This window comes from Triturus cristatus, chromosome 1_2 (genome assembly GCF_964204655.1).
Source record: "Triturus cristatus chromosome 1_2, aTriCri1.1, whole genome shotgun sequence".
NCBI classification, from domain to species: Eukaryota; Metazoa; Chordata; class Amphibia; order Caudata; family Salamandridae; genus Triturus; species Triturus cristatus.
Window position 1 is genome coordinate 1,080,295,450 of NC_140580.1, and position 20,275 is coordinate 1,080,315,724.

A 20,275-nucleotide genomic window follows, 5' to 3' on the forward strand; every position below is an offset into this window, starting at 1 on the left:
TCCTCGGAAGGCGTTTTGGCGCTAGACTCGAGCAAGACACGCATCATCTGTGGCAGATTGGCATTAGATACCCCTCAAGCTGAAGTACCCAGAAAACCTCCCCTCTGTACCATGTTGTAGCCACAGACCAGACCGTGCAAAACGTGGCTGTTGCCGTGTGCCTGTTTTAGTATGGCAGGCGTGTATCCTTAAAGTAACGTTGGCTATAGAGGAACTCCGAGTTTCTGCTTGCAAGCCTTGACTTTACGTATTGTGTATTGCCACATGTCCAGTGTTCTCACACACAATGTGCTTGTGCCTTGAGTCTGCTGTGAAATCTCTGTAGTGGGTGGAGGTTGGGCAATAATGCTTCTGTCTTGACAGTATTACATAATATTAAAATAGTCTGCTGCATAGGGTTGAATGAATCATTGGTTAAATGCCACCTCTCCGAGTTGTAGCGTTGCGCTGTTGGAGGGGACTTTAAACATATTTGGATGAAGCGCTAAAAAGCTATTAGGACACTCATTCCACTAACTGAGGGTCAGCGTTCTAAACTAAGTAGGAGGAAACAGACCAAAAAAGATTTGAATGATGGAGCAGAGGGGCAATAAAAGCTATTATTCATCCTATACCACACCATTGCTTAAGCAGATCTCACATTCCAGAGGTTTACTTAATATGATATAAAAAAAGTTTTGAAATATTCAACTATTATTTTAGGGTCATGTGTCCAGAAAGTGATACAAAAATATATTGTGACCATAGCTGGTGCTAAACCTGGTATTGGCCGATTGGCCAACTTCTTTCACAGGCTTATTTTGATTTTGGTGACAGTTTTTCTGTTTTTTGGAAATGTATCATTTACACCACGCACTTAAAAAAGGAGATTACTGAATAAAGCCACAAAAGTCTACATTTTTGTACTCCGTTGTGTGCTGTAAGATTTTCTCCAGGTTGTAGCTAATGAAGAGGCATTTGTAAAGCACATGGCTACCCGGGGGCATCCCAGCGCTAATAGCGGTGCAGCTTCAACTACAAACAGTATTAAGGAAACATATAGGTTTTTAGCTGCTTTTGAAAGGTCAGGTAGTTTGGCTCCAGCCGGATACCAATAGGCAAAAGTTCCACAATTTGGCGGCATTGTACGAGAAGCAACGTCCTCCACTTTGTGTTTTTCTTTATTTTTTGAACTAACGCCAGTTGTTTATTATCAGACCTTAAAGCCCTATTCGGGCGATAAGGTTGAATAATAGATCTGATAATGGGGGGGCCTCTACCTGAGAGGGCTTTATGTGTGATACATAGAGCCTTAAACTGGACTCTCTTGAAAAGGCAGCCAATGGAGTGATGCAAGCGCAGGCTTGGCTGAAAGGCGCTTAGACTTATTCATAAGCAGACGTGCAGCACAATTTTGTATTATCTGCAATTTTTTGATGGTAGTAAGTGGGGCTCCCAGATATAAAGCATTAGCACAGTCCAAGCATGAAAAAATCATTGCTTGGACCAGCAGTCTTTTGGCCCTGAAGGGTAACAAGGGAAGGATTTTCCTTAACATTCTTAAAATCCCAAAACAGGCTGCCACCTTACATGCTTGCTCTTTGAAATCAAGCTTATGGTCTAGCCATACACCCTGGCTCTTGATTTGGTCCTTTGGGGATGGTGGTGACCCCAGACAGCTACGCCAAAAAGGTCCTATACTCAGCGAGGTGGAGTTACCCAAGAACATCAGCTCGGTTTTAGTTCAATTCAGTTTTAGACGAGAGCTGTCCATCCAACTCGCCACCTTTTCAAGGCATAAAGCTAATCCCAAGCCTAAGTTCTCCTGTTGATTAAGTGAAACCACCAGCTGAGTATCATCAATAAGTAAACACACATTTCTCCCAATCATAGGCACACCAGTGAATGCAACTTGACAATAAGGTTTTTGAAGCTATTGTTTATTAACTATTGACCACATTTTGAAGAACCAAAGTGGCTAAAGACATCAGATCGCTGTGAAATTTACAAACCTGAGGATTTAAAAGATTAAGAGTAAAGTCATCGCATACTAAAAGAAGCCTTTGACAGGTTCTCAAACTAACTCCCATACAAGACATAGACATGAGCTTTGAATTGTTACCGTAACTGAGATGTGATATTTAATAAGAGACTGGAGGAAAAATGCACCAAACTAAGGTTTTGCACTAGAACACCATGAACAGCTTGATTCACAGCTTGATTTTACATTAGTTTTGCTGGGCTTGTGTTATAAACAAAGAGAAAAATACATTTTCACACTTTTGAAGTCCACAAGTTGGGGCCAATTGTGAGAATATTTTTCCATGTTGGAAGGTTTGAAGATATTATTGATTCTTTGCACGATTAATTAAAATCATTGCAAGACATGCATTCATTATACAGTACAATAAAGAAGAAATAAAGAAGACTACAATCCAATTCGGTTGTGTAAAAAACAAAAAATATATATATTTATCTCTATCTCACATGATTTTAGTTAAGAGTCATAGCAACCTAAACTAAAAGTATTTATTTGGGCAACCCAGTTTAAAATTGTCTACAAATAAAATCTATGTAGACCTCTGTAATGCTACCAACAGCAGGCTGTTGGTCATAATGTAGGGGCCTCGGTAATAAGTACCTTTTGAATTCATGTCCTAATTAAGTAATTCCATCAAAATCATGTTCAGAGTCAATATCTCACCTCTCAGGTAGTTAAAATGCAGATGCTTACCACTTTAGGGCCCGCACTACAGGCCAGTGGTATGAGACCTATTTTGTGCAAAGGTTGCTGTGCAAATTATCTGCAAGGGGAAAAAAATAGTTCCTCAAAGAGACCACAAGAAATTCAGTGCAATTCACATGAAGTTTCTGCATGCAGTAATATGGCCCAAGAGGCTGCTGTGCAAATTAGAAGCAAGGAGGAAATCCCTCACGGTGTTTAGTTTCAATGCAATTCAGTGCAATTCCCATCAAGGTCCAAAGGTGCAATCAATTACTTCCAATGGTAAAAGTAGTAAAGTAGGGGAGACATCATGACTGAAGGGTAAACCACGACACTATAGTCCATTAAAGAACCGCCCAGTCAGTAGTATAAAAGAAAGAAAATGCAAACAGGGCACCCCACTAGCTCTGTGGTGTTCGGCATTGTTGTGGCCGCCTTCATGAATTTTAGAAATCTTGCTGTTGATTGGCTCGATTTCCCCTTTCAAGCATTCTTCAACTGCAACTTTGCAGGCTCTAATGTTCAATTTTCTGGAAATGGTTAGGGGCGAGTGACGTCAAAGGGAAGACAAGAAGGGGCATAAGCAGAGAATGTGTAAGAGTTTCCTTCACGACAACCCCATGAAAACACATCCTGGCTGACTGTTAATCGCCCATACTTTGGCACTTTAAGCTGTATCTAGTGGAACCACAAACGCAGTAGTTGTGACTTGATGTTAAATTTGGATGGGCGTAATGGGTATGACGGGTATTATAGCGGTTGATATAAGCCCACTGTTAGATGTGTGTTCATTTTTAAGCGGATAGCTTGTAAATCATCTTGAAGCGTCCGTAGTCTGGCTTGTTTCAGCAATATTTTTGATAGTTTTTTCGATGTTAAGGTGGCTTGCATAAGCTCTTTAGTGGCAAGTTAGTCAATAACTGCCTGATAAAAATTGTGCATTAGCGAGGATTTATCTGGAACGATGCCCAACATGAGCGGTGTTAAGGACCCCCAGCTTGGCAGCTGGTAACTTGGAGCAGAGATAGAGAAATCACGTGTAAAACACATACTTTGAGGAGCCAGATTAAACTCCAGGCGAATCCAAGCCTGCACTGTGCACACTAGTAGCTTGAATAGACGCCTGTAGCGTTGGCATTGCGCCAGGTCCACTCAGCTTGATAGGCGATTTTCAGAGAGGCATATTTGAGAATAGGCTTCAATTTGCAGTCAATAACTTTGCATATAGCAGATAGGTCTGGGGTTGAGAGGTTCTTGAGGAGGTGCTGATAGGCAAAAGTAATTGTATTCACGGTTGTTACCAATGCCTCAATTTGCCCAGTAGGGAGGCCCTATTCATTTAGTCAGTCTCCAATATATCTGATGATAGACGCTCTTTCGACTTTCTAGCCATTTATGAACCAAGCCCCGTATTTGATCTTTCATTTTCCAAAGACTAAAATCTTGGTTTTAGTTGTATTAATACCAAGTTTGTTGGTTTTGCAGTAATCAGCCGGACCGATCAAGGATCTTAGTAGCCCAATTGCTGCTTGGTCCAATAAATATCACAGGAGGCACAAGCTCTTGTTGTATCTTGTTTGACCATTGGCACAGTCAGCGAGGTGAAAAGAAGAAATGTATGCCGGCCATCCAGACGCAGAGATGTTGGATAATTCTCTTTGCTGATTCTCAGACAGGTTGTAGACCATGAGCTAAAACTTCTTAGAATCTTTGGCTTTTATCGTGTGGAAGGCAGCTTCCATTGTGCATCTTGCTGCCACTTCTTTTCTTCATACAGGCAGCACCTATAGTTTTCACATTGAAGTTTGATTTCCTCTTTCAAAGCTATATTTGCTTTATCCCTATATGCTGCCTTTATGCTTCTATTTCAGTGTCTGTCCAGCAGTAAAAGATCTTGGCTTTTTGAAAGGCCTGAGTGATGGAAGCAAGGAGCTTGAAGGCCTGGTTGTGATAAGCCTAAAGACTTTAATAGGCATTCGTAAAATACTACTATCCTTCAATTGAGTGTAAAGATTCTTTGCCCGTTGACGGCAAGTGTGTTTGTATTTTCTTAATCATCAAAACATTTGATTCATCATCCCACCTGATCCTTGTAACTGGTTCTCGATCTGCTTGATGAGCTCGCATGACTTCTTTATGCTGAGGGGCAGCACCTACCCGGAGAGAACAAGACCGTATGGTGTGATCATTTATGAGAGTGTGGTTAATTATGAAAACCGAGGCCCAGTGGAAATCGTGTGTTGTTACTAACGGGTAGTCTAGTGTTGCCATTCTTGGGTGCGAAGTGTGCTTATATGCATCATGTGGGTCAGTAAGTCTCCTACCATTCTGAGAGCACAGACATAGGGTGTGCAAGGCAGATGTTAAGGAGATGGAGTTGTGAGCATCTTGTGGATGGAGCTACATTTAGTGGTGGCACTTTCCATAACGCATGTTCAATGTCAAGCCATTCCTGTTCATTTGTAGTTATTAGCAGATTAGCATAAAAGTTGCCTTCTAATAGCTACATAGAGTTTAAGCATTCAGGTCTTAATTGGTTCACGGTATCAATTAAATATTCAATCCCTTTTTTGGTCCGGATTTGGATTATGCATATACTAGCAAATACCAAGGAGCTAAGCGGGCTATTTTGACCAGTTTATATAGTAAGATTGAGTATAATCACACCTTTTAATTCAACCAAGGTAGTGGTGGTAAAGCCCAATTGATTGTGGGGATATATATTGAAACTCCACTTGACGGACAGCTGCCCTTTGCTGATCTTATTGCTGATGAATAACACTCAGCGTAATTCTAACCGGGGGTTGAGCTTCGCTCGCTAAACTTCTTGAAGGCAGATTATGTTAAATGTAATTGAATAATTTAAGTATTCAGGTGAAGAGATTACATTGTTATAGCCCCTGATGTTCCATGTTTAGCAGAATGAAGGCTTACTGGAATTTAGGATAGGGCTGACACCCGATAACCCAGCGCAATGATCCACTGTTGCATTTGCTAAATGACAAGCCCTTCTGCCTGATCCAAAGTCTTTATGCATTATTAAATTGTTTGCATTTTAGTGAGATGCGCTGTTCGGTTGTCATGGTGCCTCGCTGAACCGAGTTCTTAGAGGAGACGAGTATCGTACCATTGTGATAACTTATGGGATATATGGCAAGTTCGAAGATCGGAGGAAATTTGACCCCTTGTAGGTTCAATGAGCCTTATGCCCCATTCCTCTAACTTTTTTCTTTTTCTGGGTGAATACAGTGGCCATTTCTTTTGTCAACGAAACAACTTTCTTTTCTTGCATTGCATTCATCGTTTGGCCCCGCCGTGAAAGCAATGAAGTCTATATCCTTTGAAGATACATTTCTTTGGCTTGGATTGGCTGAAAATAGTTGTAGTAAGTTTCCCCTATTTAAAATTGCCACATGAAGCGTATTTTGTGTATAATATAACACTGGTTACATTTCTTTCTTCATTGTCGACTTGCTTGGCCCATAGTTTGTCCCCCGAAGGGCCTCCATCGACCCTCAAACTGTTGTTTTGTGGACCTGCCAGACCAGAGCCTTGCTGCCTGATGTCAAGGGTGGTGGGCAGCGTGGGAATGCTTTCCAGAGACGTTACTTAATTGAGGATGCTTTCACCACCTATAGCATTTGAAGTCTGGTTAGGCATAGGTCATTTGAGGCCCTAGTCGGAGTGTAAGAAGATTGGCACACTGGCTTGGCCCCAGCATCTGCCATTGTGGGAGCAAGTCTTCGTGAGAGCTCGCCCTCCTTTGATGGGACGATGAAGCTGACCCATTGCTCAGTTTATGAAGTCTGAGTGGACTGACACTTATTACTTGGTGTCGTCTAATTTCCTTGCTTTCCGGGTGGAGGAGACTCGGTTGTGACGATGTTGTCTGAGTGGGGTGGGAGGAGGACTCTGTGGGGATGACCTGATTAGTTGGCTGTTCGCGACCCCAGGTCCAGCCGAGCACCTGGTCACAAGATGTAATATTAAGGGTGCTCTGCCCATCGGCAATCATGATTTTAGATTCCAGGATGATGTTAGTGTCTTCACACTGTTGCCCTGATTTAAGGAAAATGGACAGCAAACTTTGAGATGAGCACCTTCTCTTTTTTTGACATGATGTGGAAAGTTTGTAACTGTGTGCTATTTCTTTTGGCTTGGATGACGGACTCGGATGCAGCAGGTTGCACTTTCACATTCTTCAGTTTCTGTGACTGTCTGTCCACGCAAGAAGTAGAAGTCGTTGAATATTAAAGTTTGCCAAGTGCATGAGTAAACCTGTACTGAGTGTGGGGAATAGGGAGTGAACTCCTCCGTAATTGGTGGTTTATATGGAATGGGTTTTCTCCTCTGAGAAAAATATTATCCCTTTTAGATATTTTTTTTTTTTAAAGGGCTGCAGCGCTACATAGTTGCATTTATTCATGTGTAAATGTACATAGTGTCCATTTTACTCATGCAAAACTTTTCGAAGTTTATAAGTGGAATTTAAAAAAAGAATTCCAGGTGTACGCCTGGTGCCTGCAAGTTACTCCGCTTCTCAGGCCTGCTTTGGAGTTCTTTCTGATATTCTCATCTAAAAAAAAAAAAAGAAATTGTATTCAAAGGTTAGGCAAAAGAGTACATTTCCGAACACAGGAGTAAACATGGGCCTAAATGTTCTAGCTCCCCTAGCTCCTCTACTTACAGTTTGAAGCTCACCTTAACAAAGAAGGCAAACAATAATAAGCTTCGGTCTCTCTCTTCTCGCGGACACAATCGCTTAAATGTTGCATTTCTGAGCTGTGTTTAGGATTATGTTTTAATTGTATATAGTGTCCGAGTATCTTGAGGTGCCCTGGCGCTTTATCACAGAAGAAGGGAAATAGGACAGCAGAGCTACAAATAGGAGAGAGATGTTTTCGAAGCTCTGTGAAATCCCAAATGATTTTATTGAGCACAAGTAGCAAATGGAGAACTGTTCCTGCTCTGGGCTGTGATCATCGAGAAAGCTCGACCAAGTGGGCACTTTCTATGAAACCTTGGTTTATTGACCAGCAAAGCAGTTGAGGACCGAAGTTGTGTGGTCGGGCAGTATTTGATGGACAGGCCTGCCCCGTACTCCAATTTATGGCAATAGCAGAAAGCTTTGAAGTTACAGCATTTGCCAATGGGAAGCCAGTGCAGTTAGTGGCGAGAGAGTCTGCCTCAAATTGGTTGTCCTAATATAAGCCTGACTGACGCTTTTTCTATCAATTGTAGAAACTGTGTCAAAAAAGCGGGAAGGCCCAGAAAAAGTGTGGCAAAGGACTGGTAATTGCATGGATCACAGTTTTGACATCCGTCTGGTCACAAAGGAGATAACCTTTCAGAATTTTGTGCAGCGGACAAGAGGTGGCCCAGAGGAGTGCTACAGTTCTAAGTGTTTTTATTTTAATAGAAATTGGGCTACCCAGTAGCCCCTTGTGGGCTTGGGTGATTAAAGTTATTGAGTAGAGATGCCTACAAGTAATTTTATTTAACAAGCAATATCATTCTTTTCTACATTTATTTATGAAGGCTATAATGCTAGCATCAAAAATGTAAATTTTTAACAAATTCAATGGTGAATCAATCCCTTAGAACAAAAAAATATAACCAGGTGTATTTCTTTTTTTGTATCAATTTATAACCAAAAAAATGAAATTATCGTGTACATATATATCTCATAAATACAAAGGCGACAGAAGCCAAAATCACATAATCTAGTTTCTCATTATCACCAATGTATTTAAACCTATTTCAAAATATAGTCCTTCTGGAAGCAGCCTGTATATATGAAATGAATTTCCTAGACATAGAATTTCTTTGATAGGATGGAAAATGGGTTGATGCGTTGAGGTTTCGGTCTTTCATGTTGTGCATCTATAAGACCATCTTCAGCACATAGAATTCATATGTAGAACAAAGACCCTTTGAGTGGTTCAGAGCAGTCCTAATATTAAGATTGACTGCAATTATATTGTTAGCAAAGATATACAAATTAGACTTCACAAATTATAATGCAGCATCAACCATGCTTTAAAGTTGTGTACCAAGGGCAGATGTGAACACTGTGCTCGTGAAGAAATATTCAAACGGTGTAAGTGAAACAAGTGAAAAAAAGAATACTACAGCATGGTGGATAAGATTTCTAAGAGAACTTATGCACAAGTTAATATATTATGAGAACATTTGTAGAATACCGTCATAATTCATAGCTCAAATTTAGCTGGTACAAGCCAATGGTGTTTCGACCTTCATGGCTGGAGGTCATCATCAGGACAAAGATAACACATGTAGGATGATTACTTCTCGGAAGGTTGCGTGAGCAGGTTGGGGGAATCTGTCAGTAGATGAGAGAATCCAAGGAGCCTGCACCTGATTCCGTCAGGAGACGTCTTTTAACATACCCCTTCAGTCCCAAACCGTGATGGATTTCCTCTTTCCCCGCTCAGTTATTTGTCCTTGTTAATTGAGTTACGGCCCCACCTGTGCCTACACATTGCTGAGCTCTGTGTCCCTAGGACCAGTTTTCTCCAAACTTGGGTACTTACTTAACTTGGCACCGTCACCCCCACGGGGGTAGCTCATCTCTGAGCCAACCTTGTGGCTCATATTCCTTTGGAATTGTCACATTGGGGATAGTCTTATCTCTGTGGAAGCAGACAAGCTATGACCCGGCTCCTGGATTCTCTCATCCATTGTTTTCTGTAGTCTCTAAGCACTGTTCATATCAATTTAATGATAATAATGGCGGGTGAAAGGCATGTAGCATTTTTATAGCACTTTTTATTGACCAGGTTGGTCAATTCAACAGGCCCAAATGCTAATAGTGCCACCTTTTTGTCCCAGCTACAGACAAATCTAAGACGGGTCAATTTTAATATAGATGGTAGTAAAAAGGTTTTTCATCATGCACGTAGATGCCAATCAGAACCTGGATAAGTGGCTGGAGGCAGCAAGATTACATCTTTGATACCTTGTTGAGCCAAATCCTCTGAGAGTAGTACCTGTATTAAACTGACACCCAACATCAGCCTGGCTCAAAGATGGTTGGATGTGCTTTGGTCGAGTTCTTGTGCATAAATCTTCATGTAATAACATCTAAAAGAAATCATGTGTGCTCGGTTTTCTATTACAGAATCAGAAATATCTGCAAAAATTATTTGCACCAAGTTTGGCGCCATTTTATTTATGTACTTATTTATTTATTGGAACTTTTTTGGCACGCAGTCCAAGAGAATTCGAGTCCTCCAAGGCCAGGAATACTTACATTACATAAAACAAGTATACATAAGTAAAACAGGAGTAGTAATTTACACTAGGTTATTCAACAACAAAAACATTGATAAGAACTGCAAAGAAAAGAGGAGGCAACTACTGATAACATCAGGACCCTGAAGCAAATCTATGATAATTAGAAAAACCTCCTGTAAACAAGTTCCAAGGCAGCGAACATCCCGGTGTGGTGAATATTGAGCAATTCCTAAAGAAAGAGGGAGAGAGGATTGCAGACATTTCAGGGGTTCCGGCAGGCTGAAAAAGATCCAGAAAAACATGGCCTATCTGCAGAACTAGGAGTCTACTCAACGGTCAACAAGTCACAAGGGCAAGTGGGCTTCTTTCTGAAGGGCAATTAACGAAATAGAGATTGAGAGGGTAATATCTTAGCTTCTCTTTTTGAAGGTGCATTAAGGTGCATTATATAATAAGACCTCGGCCACAAAATTGGGATGCCTCCATCGAATAGCCCAATGGCATCCAAATGTATCTACCAGAGTCTTTTACTCAGGGTGTTTGAGTGCTTCGTTTGTGCCAATGGTTGCAGATGGTGGGCACAGCCACCCATTTTTGTGGAGAGGGGCTTATTTTTCATCATTAGACTTTGGGCCAGAGCAAGACACAAAAAAGTAGTAATAAAGATAGGAAAACAGTGATAATGGGAGAAAGCAGTGATGAAAAACTCATCTGTAAGGTGAGAAGGGGAGACCGCAAGTGTAGGGTGGCGGAAGAAAGAGGCATGAGGTGGAACAAAAAACGTTCAAGCTTAGTATCCAGCAAATGCTGACCTTGGGTCCTGCCCACTGAATACAATGGAGGCTGATAAAAGGAAACCCTCAATTAAAGAATTCTCGCCATAAGTCTCTCTAAGTCTCTCCAATATACCCTAACGGCATACCAGATTAATAGCAAAATCTAGCCTTTCTCAAACATGGACTATTGAATCGATTACTCCGTGTAGCAGCTAGTTCCAAACAAAACTGGCTCAATCTTGTATCTCCAAATCTAAAAATAATCTTCTAACCAATGAATTCATATGATTTATAATCATTTTGGTATTATTTTAAAAGTCAATTTGTATTTGTTCATCAAAACTTAGCTCTGTTCTCAGTAAATTATTTAAAGTTTAACAGGATTAGTTTGCATGGATCAATGCACTTCATACTTTTGTTACATAAAATTTTGGCTCAAGCACCGGTTGAAATTGCATCAAAAAGGCCGGCCTATTTAGGGTAGCCTTGCCGATGCATTGTCCACTGGCTTGTTTTGGAGAGCATGGCAGACCAAGACAAAAAATGTTGAAATGTCCTTCATGTTCTCGTCAAATTCTCAGCGCGTCAGGGGTATTGGATTTTTTTTTTCTGACGAAAGACTTCAGCTTAGGGGAGCTTAAATGACAAACCATCACACAAAAAAATCACTTGTTGGCTGAGAACTCGCTGTCCTTTGTCCAGGCATGGTTAAAAACAGCATCCTATTTATTAACTCCATATTTGTCCACTGGTTAGACCGAGACTAATGCTTCGTTTCAGGAAGTAGTGATGGAGAGCTGTTCAGGGCAGTAACATAGTTCATTTTTTGTAAATTGACAAACACCATTGCCTCGGCCCTGTCGCTTGACCTAAAAGCTGATGTGGCTACCCATTCTTTCACGTCTTGTCTGGGGAATAAAGTATCCATCAAAAGCAGTATGTAAATTACTGTAAATTTATTCCCTCCACAATCTAATTCCAGCAAATTAAGTATGTGTTTAACGAGGCAGAACAACTAACTTAAGCATGATTTTCAAGTACTTTTATTGTCTACAGTTTGATAATCACACAATGTGACCTAGTTTCTCGTGTAACACTTCTCCACTAAACCAGTGTCTTTCAAAGCCACTTCACATAGAAAGAAATCCGATCCTTATTGTGTAAGAGAAGAACAGAAATAGAACAAACCCTCACAGGGGTGTTACAATATACAAGCACGTGCTGTCCTCCTATGATGATGCAGCCAAAAGCAAACCGTTTTCTTCAGAAAAGATTTGTTGGAGTACATGAGAGACAGTCATTTTGAATATTGCTAGCTGGTGAGCTAACATCGTAGACCTGCAATAGCTGACTAGTGGTGTTGAGATTTGCCTGTTTTGTGCTAGAGACTAGTCTAGATTTTCATTGGAAAATGCTGAGAGAACTCCTCGAGGAGATGTCTCATTCGTTTGAAAGATGCAGGTGTCTTGATGGCTTTGCCTATTATGTTGCTGATGGTAATGTGTGTTTGCATTATCTGTGAAGACATCGCTAGGTGCTCCTGAATATTTATTGATCCTTTGTCTTCAGGTGGTATGTGTCAATGTTTGCTGTTTTCAATAGGGGAGTATTACATTTTAATATTAGGACATCACGCACAATGAGCTAAAAAGGTAGAAGAACCACACCCTAAACATTGATTTGTGCCCCTGATTGCTGAAGAATTTCAAACTCCACCACTTGGGCAGCAAAGCCCTGGTGGTGAGGGATTAGAGAAGAACAGGCAGCAAGAGTGCTGGGCATAAACGGTGCTTGGTGACAGAGAGGGAAGAGGCAAACAGGGGCAGAATTTGGATATTTGTAACTCTTGTTCACAAGGGTGGTTATGTAAAGTGGTAAATCCTTCAACACTGCTGGGGATCTCAGGTACATCAGTCCCAGCCCCACCCCCAGGCCAGCAGACCTAGGACTGCTATTGGTTTTCCCCTGCTCCGAGCCAATCTGAGCCCTCCTCACACCTGCCCAGGCCCCTTAAAGCCTTGCTGGGTGCACCCCAATCATTCCCCTCTATCTTGTGAGTTGAAGCCTACATGTGCCCCAGATTGCAGTGAGCAGAGTCCAGGAAGTGGTAAGGAGGCAGACTAGTGCTGTCTTTCCTTAAAAAGATAAAACAACGATTTGCCTACCTGTGATTGCATCATCTTATTTTTTGCTTTTTAAATTTCTTTAACTGTCTTTGACTGTGGTTGTTACAGTTTAAAATTGTAGTTTTAACCTGCCAGTGATTGCATAATTTATCCCAAGTTATTGTGTTTAAACTTGTGGTTTTTCCTGCCCGTGACTGGTTCCATTTAACCTGTTGAATTGTAGGATTTACAGTTCAAACTCTGTAGTTTTTCCCTCTCATTTCCCATGGCTATTCGTTTTCCGCTCCAAATGTCTCCTTTGCTCTGTGCTAAGAACTGTATGTTAAGCAGAGCACCCTCAGCGACCATTGTGTGTTAACAAGTCAGTGAAACCAGCCCCCCGTGCCCCCTGAGACAGCAGTAATCTGCTGTAAGCTGTTTAAACTGTTTAATAGAGACTGTCCACTTCATTTTTTGGCCAGGAGAGGGAGTAAAGTTTTATACAAATAGTGTTGTTAGAGGACAAGTTTGTTAGGGTCTTACCAAAGTGTGGATTGAGCCTGTCTGTCTCCTAGGAGAATTCTGAATAGAAGAGCAGCTTCGAACTCCCTGGCCATCAAACCTTGTCTGATGTAGCTGGGACCTTATATAGTCTGATATTGTTTGGTACATGTGTAAATGTGTACACTGATTGGTGGTTGTATCTGATGTTTCAATTGGATTAGGGTTAGTGTCCTCATTGGTTGGGTATTTGAGGGTCCTGATTGGTTTCTGGGTCTGTGATTCAAACCATGTAGGGTTGGGACTAGGGCTAGGGTTAGGATTTCTATTGGAAGTAGGGACTAGGGCTTCCTGTGTTATTGGTTGTTGGGACTAGGGTGGGGCTAGGGTTAGGCCTTTAATTGGAAGTAGCGATTAGGGCTTCTGGTGTGATTGGTTGCTGGACTAGGTGTGGGACTAAGAGTAGGGTTGGGCTGTCTATTGGAAGTAGGGACTAGGGCTTTCTATTCCATTGGTTGCTTGGACTAGGGTTGGGACTACTGGTAGGGCTAGGGCCTCTATTGGACGAAGAGATCAGGGTTTTTTAAACCGATTGGGTGCTTGGACTAGGGCTAAGATTGGCTGTAGGGTCCTGGTTTCTTATTTGTTCTAGATTTTAGGGCTAGTGTTGTGATTGGATAGTGTTAGGGCTGGGGTTCCCATTGGCAGAAGGGGTAACCTGACTACTAGGGCTATAAATGGCCAAGGCTTAGGGCGTCTCAGTGAAGGGTGGAGAGGACAAGAGTGAGTGCCTGTTGGAGACCAGGGACAGAAATGCTGCCCATCTTCCCATTCATTAATACCCACCCTATGTATGTTTCCCTCTGTATATAAGCATTTATATTCACTATAGATATGTACCTATCTTTGTGTATTGCTTTGTATAAACATGTAGAATAATTGTTATAAAAACAAACAAAAAATAAAAAAAATCATCTTTGGTCTACATGTAATTGCTTCCATTGTGCATCTATGTACCTCCATGTACTTGGATCTGTGTGTCTGTTACTTTTCTCCTGAAAAAGCATATCCAACGCACTACCCTATTTCCCATCCTGTACCTCTATCAATATCTTTAATCTGCATATACTTACCTCCTTTGTGCATCTATATACTTTCAATGTAATTATGGATCTATATATTTATCACTTTGTTCTAATTTAGCATTTCCAATGCACTACCCTATTCGACTTCTCTCAATATATCTTCTAGCCCAACTTTCTGACTCATCCCAAACTTTTCTACTACTCTTTCCAATTCACTACCTTATCTCTCACCCTAAACATCTATCATTATATCCTCTACACCCACTCTCTCATTTATCCCAAACCACTACTATGTTCCCCAAAATTACCCTGTTTTGACTCTCTCCCACTCTACCCCTCCTTGCGTCATCTGACACCTCTCTTACTATACCGATCCCCCAAAACAAACCTTTCTAAACTCTTCCCTCTGACTCTTCCCCTCCAAAAACCCTTTTACTCATCTAAAAGCCTCCCCCTACTGCTCTGACCTAAAAAAAGAAATCCTTCACTCTTCTATCCCTCCACTATCCTTTTCAATCAAAATAGCAGACTAACATGTTCACTTCTCTAATTCCATATTCCACTATACTAATTCACCACTAATCCTTTATGGGTTCCAGAGTAGCGTGCTACTCGCCAACAAAGCGTTTCAACACCATCAGGGTAACAAGCGCTATATAAATGCAAACCCTTTTCTACCCCTCCCCAACCCAAATAACTGACTAACATATCCACCACTCAAATTACTTCATATTTCACTATACTAATTTTCAACACTTACCCTTTATGGGTTCCGGAGTAGCCTGCTACTCGCCAGTAAATCGCTTCCAACACCCAATCAGGGGTAATGGGCGCTATATTAATGCAAATCTTTCTTTCCCTCCGCTATCCTTCTCACTCCAAATAACGTGCAAATATCCACCACTCAAATTACTTTCATATTTCACCATACTAACTCACCACTAATCCTTTATGGGTTTCCGGAGTAGCGTGCTACTTGCCAAAAAAAGCGCTTCAACACCCCATCAAGGGTAAGAAACGCTATATAAATGCAAACCTTTTTTCCTCTTCTATCCTTCCGAATCCAAATAACTGACTAACATATCCACCACTTAAATTGCATTTGCATGTTTCACTATACTAATCCTCTATGGGTCCCGGAGTAGCGTGCTACTCGCCAAAAAAGCGCTTCGCCTCGTCTGGGGTAGTAAGCACTATACAAATGCAATTACTATACAATACCTCTCTTGTTACTCCAGTCAAATGCCTCCTTCAAATGTGCATTGCTGTTTTTTGCCGTTCCACTCGCAGGTAAGTAATGATGAGTGGACATTACTACCTACTAGTGACATAGGGCATGACAGTGGCTGCATCCCCAGGCAGATATAGCCATATCCACCTATGCACACAGGTGTAACCCAGTGGAGTTTTCCTATCACCCTCCTCCCTGACCGGCCTGCATTGTGTAATAGATTGGCTTTATCTTCTAGTGCTAGCGAATCCTGTGGGCCGGCAGTGCACATCTCTCAATTATGTCACGAGAAGCCACATCTTATGACACCGCTCAATTATGTTATGACAAGTCACATCTTGTGTTGAGTACAGTGGTAAAGCATTGACTCTGTGGGTAGTGGATTGTACTGTTACCCAAAGGGTTTCATATGGGTGGTGATCAGATTGAGGATTTGAGAAAACAGATTGAACAAGAAGAGCTATTGAATACCCGAGGACCGAATGTCCTTCTTCAGTTTGGTCTTATTGAAGATTTACACTAGGAATGATTCAGAGTAACGCACAGCCATCAAATAGGGGGAGTGAGAGGGGGCATTTGGCCCTCCCGACTTGCCCTTTGGTACTCTTGCTGTCCCTGGTCTCAAGGATCACGATGACTGTAGCAGGCAGGGGAAGTTGAGAGAGCACTGGGGGCATATTTGCGAGATTCTGACACAGCGCTGCACAGCGAGTCACCTTGCTGCGCTGCGCCAGAGGGAAAGGGAAGTAATGCTCCACATTTAAGCAATACAGCACATTCCTGTCCTTTGCCCCCTGCACCGGCGCTGTTACGACAGCCTAGCCCAAATGTAGGCAAGATTGTGCGGGAAGGGGCACCGTATCTTTTTGGTGCGTTCCCAGGTTTACCATATTTGGTAAATCTGGGAATGTGTCAAAAACCATGAGATTTGCCTGGGAACACACTGCAACACCCATGGAATGTCTCCCTTGCGCAGAGTAAGGCAATGCAGTGATTTGCACAGTGTTGCCTTACTCCAGATGTATGAAGGTGGCTTTGTGTGGCTTCATAAATCTCACTTAAGGGCTTGCGTTGCGCATGTACCACTATCCGTGGGGCTTACATGATGCAAACCTCTCATAAATATGTCTCTTGCAGTCCAGTTTACTTTCCACTCCTGCCACTTCCTATGACCCTTCAGCAGCCAATAAGTGATATGTGAAGTTGGAGATGGGAAAAGAGGTTAATGTCGTGATGGCATCAAGAATCAAGACGTACGGTGTCACTGCTAAGACCGGGTATATTATGCATGTTTCTTTTGTAGCTTCAGAAAAATCGAGTTACAAGACATTTTAGAAGCTCATGGTGTAGTTTTCAAATAGAAGCTGTAGTGTTGTAAAGGTTTGGTACACAGTTATGCTTAAAGAGTCAGCAATGCCTGGTTGTCATAAGATACGTAATGCCCCCACTGTTGGGACACAGTCGCAAGAACATTTAGAACAACTTGAAAAAGATGGTGTCTTGAAACCTGTGGATTTTCTGGAGTTGTATCAGCAGATATTTATTGAGCTAGATAATATTTGTTATATTTCCATCATTAACGTGAGATTGACATCCCACTAAATTGAACGTGCTGAGGAACCCCAGCCCCTAACTATGTTTATTATAGTTTGGTGCTTATTTTTACTTTCAATTGCCATTTGGACTTGACTCTGCGGCATCATTTTAGCAGAAATTGATGTTTAACTTTTTCAAGCTGTATACATTGTACATGCTTTGCTGGATGACATCATGATTCACGCTTGCTCCAAGGAACAACACAATTGCATCATAGATCAAGCTATAGATATTCTGGAAAGGCCTGGAATTATAGTTAAAGAGTTGAATGTTTAGACCATTACTTACTGTCCAAGGAATTAGACTCAAGTGTCCAAAGCAATACCTGATGTTAAACCTTGGGTCAATGTGGTGTATATTAAATTGCTTTAGAACTTTGCAAGTATTGTTCGCCTCTCGCTTTGTGGAATGTTTGACAGTTATTATTGAACCGCTGAAAAAATTATTTCGTGAGGGTGTAAATGTACTTGCGATGAAGCAGAATTTGAGCCTTTTCAAAGTGCTATGAATTTAAATATCAATGCACCTTTTAAGAAAAAGAATTGCGTGTGATTATGGTGGATGCTAGCACAATTGGTATTGGTAATGTGTTAAGACAAATACTTGGCCATAGAGAGCACATTGTGGCCTTTGCAGCTAGATGACTTTGAGGTGGAGAAGTGCATTACACCACTATAAGGCATAAGGTGTTGGCTTGTGTTCGGGCCACTAAACATTTCTGTAAGCATGTTTGGGGTAGGCAGCTTTTTTGTGCACTAATCACGAGCCCTTACTGTATTATGTGGGAATTAAATGTATAGGTAAGGCTTCACTAAGGTTGGTATGATTGTAATCCAGAGTGGTAGAATACAATTTCAAGACTTAACATATATCTTGCAAAACTTATGCTAGATCGGATTTTTGTGCCGGTTTCCTCTGGAGCTCAAGAATGGGTGGGACCAATTAGAAGAGGTAGAATGTGTAGTCAGTCTTGTTGATGAAAGATTGATTTCTTTGGAATAATGAGTTAGTGGGTCACAGGCTGACAAAATCCTGAAAGGATTTTGAAAATTCATTGTCAAAGTGTGGCCTAAAGAGAGAAGTTTACTAGGGTAACTGCAAGATGTTGTCAAGATTCAGGACAAATGGAGTAGCAAAGGTGGTGTGGTGTTAAACGGAGAGTGCTTTATACCACCTGTAATTTTCATTTGAGATGGTCTAGTCTTGCTCACGAAGGGCATCCGGGTTGGACTGCCACAGAAACTGCATGAACACTATTGGTAGCCATCCAATCAAGCATTAGCAGAGTTATTCATTGAAACGTGAGGTTTGGTGTAATTCTGATAAAGGTATTGTGACCCACAACATGCCTGTTGGTTCGGTTGACTTTTACAAATGGTATTGGCTATTTTATTATTCTGGTTGATTACCATTCCAAATGGGTATATTATTTTCAGACCACCCGTAACGTTATTACATTTTGTTTTTTTAAAGTGTTTGTCAATTATGGATATCTTAAAATATTATCGGACAAATGTCAATTTTGTGTCTGAAGAAATGAAAGATTTGTCAATTTTTAATTAGCATTTCACTGTTGCCATGTAGTGTCCATTAAACGTTAAGCTAGCAAGTGTTTCAGGAATGGAAGGTTAAAAGTCTTTAAGAGATACGTTTTGGAATTAGCATTAACCTCTCAATCCACTACTTGTGTGAGCTTCTCCCTTTATTATGTCTAAAGTAACTGGTTTCAAAATTGGTGCCAAATTGCATCCAAGAGTGTGTGGTCGAGGATAATAGTGTGAATATGCTGGTAATCAGAGTAGTGAAGCTGCAAAGGAAAAGCTAGGAAAGATATGACCGGTTGCATCATGCCAATGTGGATAATTCCATGATAGGAGATGGGGGGCCAGGATTCGCAAGCCTTTTATGGCTGGCAAGATGCAGTCAATTTTTTTCTGTCTACTTGAATTATACATTGGGTAGCGGTGCCTAAACGGGTCACTTTCACATCCCTTTGCATAGTCCACAAATGTGTACATCTTTTCTTAAAGACAAGACTTACCCGTTATATGCCCAGCCTAACCACCTGCTGCGTTCAGCCAGCGCCAATCACCTTACACTCCCTTAATTCAGGATGGCTTGGGCTGGCTGACAAACTATTACAGGCGTCGCAGCTATATAATTCTCTCCCCCTTTCACTGGGTTCCAGTGACAATTTCTTGGTCTTCAGTAAATCACTGAAAACCTGGCTCTACACTTTTTAAATGACTGTGTGGATAGGCTGTGTGGATAGGCTGTTTTCAGCTTTATTTTAATTATAAGTGCCAGTACACCTTTTATGGTAACATCACACTCTATAAATATAACAATGATATTAATAATCAATGTGAGCAAACGTTCTATAAAATTTCAGAATGGAGCATGATGGTGCAAGAGATTTGCGGCCAAATTCAAAGGGAATGTGGGTGATACAAAAAACAAATTTTGTGAGTTTTCCAAATGGGTGTTTTGATTTTTACATGGTTTCCATTGGTGTTGTTGATATAGCTTCCAGTTGTAATGATAATACCTATTCGATCAGTGTTGGTGAGAATGAAAGTCAAATTGGCAATAATGATCGGAAATTGGTATCAATCTGTTATCAAGTGTTAATCAGACTACTACATCTAGTGTGAGTGGTGTTGACCGTACTGTTGCACATAAGAGATGGACTTCTCAGACAGCCATGTCAGAATGTTATGATGTGCGTTATGCCATGACGATTGAATAAAGTGGCGCAGAAGCCAAACTATTTGAAGGACTATTTTATCTAGTAGTGGTTTATATTAGTTGCACACATGCTCGTCTACATTTCAGACTTCCGTTCTGTATTAATTTTTCAGTATTTATTTGTTGTGCTTAACGTGTGTTTTTGTCATACATTAACAATACTAAACAATGTTCATAGCTTTTGGAGAAATTGTTTTCTAGTGGTTTACAACCTTTTTAGGAACTGTTGCTATTTTCGTTATAAAGAGGGATTTGTTGTTTTGAGAGATTTG

The 20,275-nt window shown here is 41.1% G+C and overlaps 1 protein-coding gene across 6 annotated transcripts in view; it reads left to right on the plus strand.

Annotated features, from left to right (window-relative positions):
* CARD9 (caspase recruitment domain family member 9) overlaps positions 1-20,275 on the plus strand; it is a 276,679-nt gene that overhangs the window by 74,512 nt on the left and 181,892 nt on the right. The gene's annotated exons all lie outside the window — the stretch shown is intronic.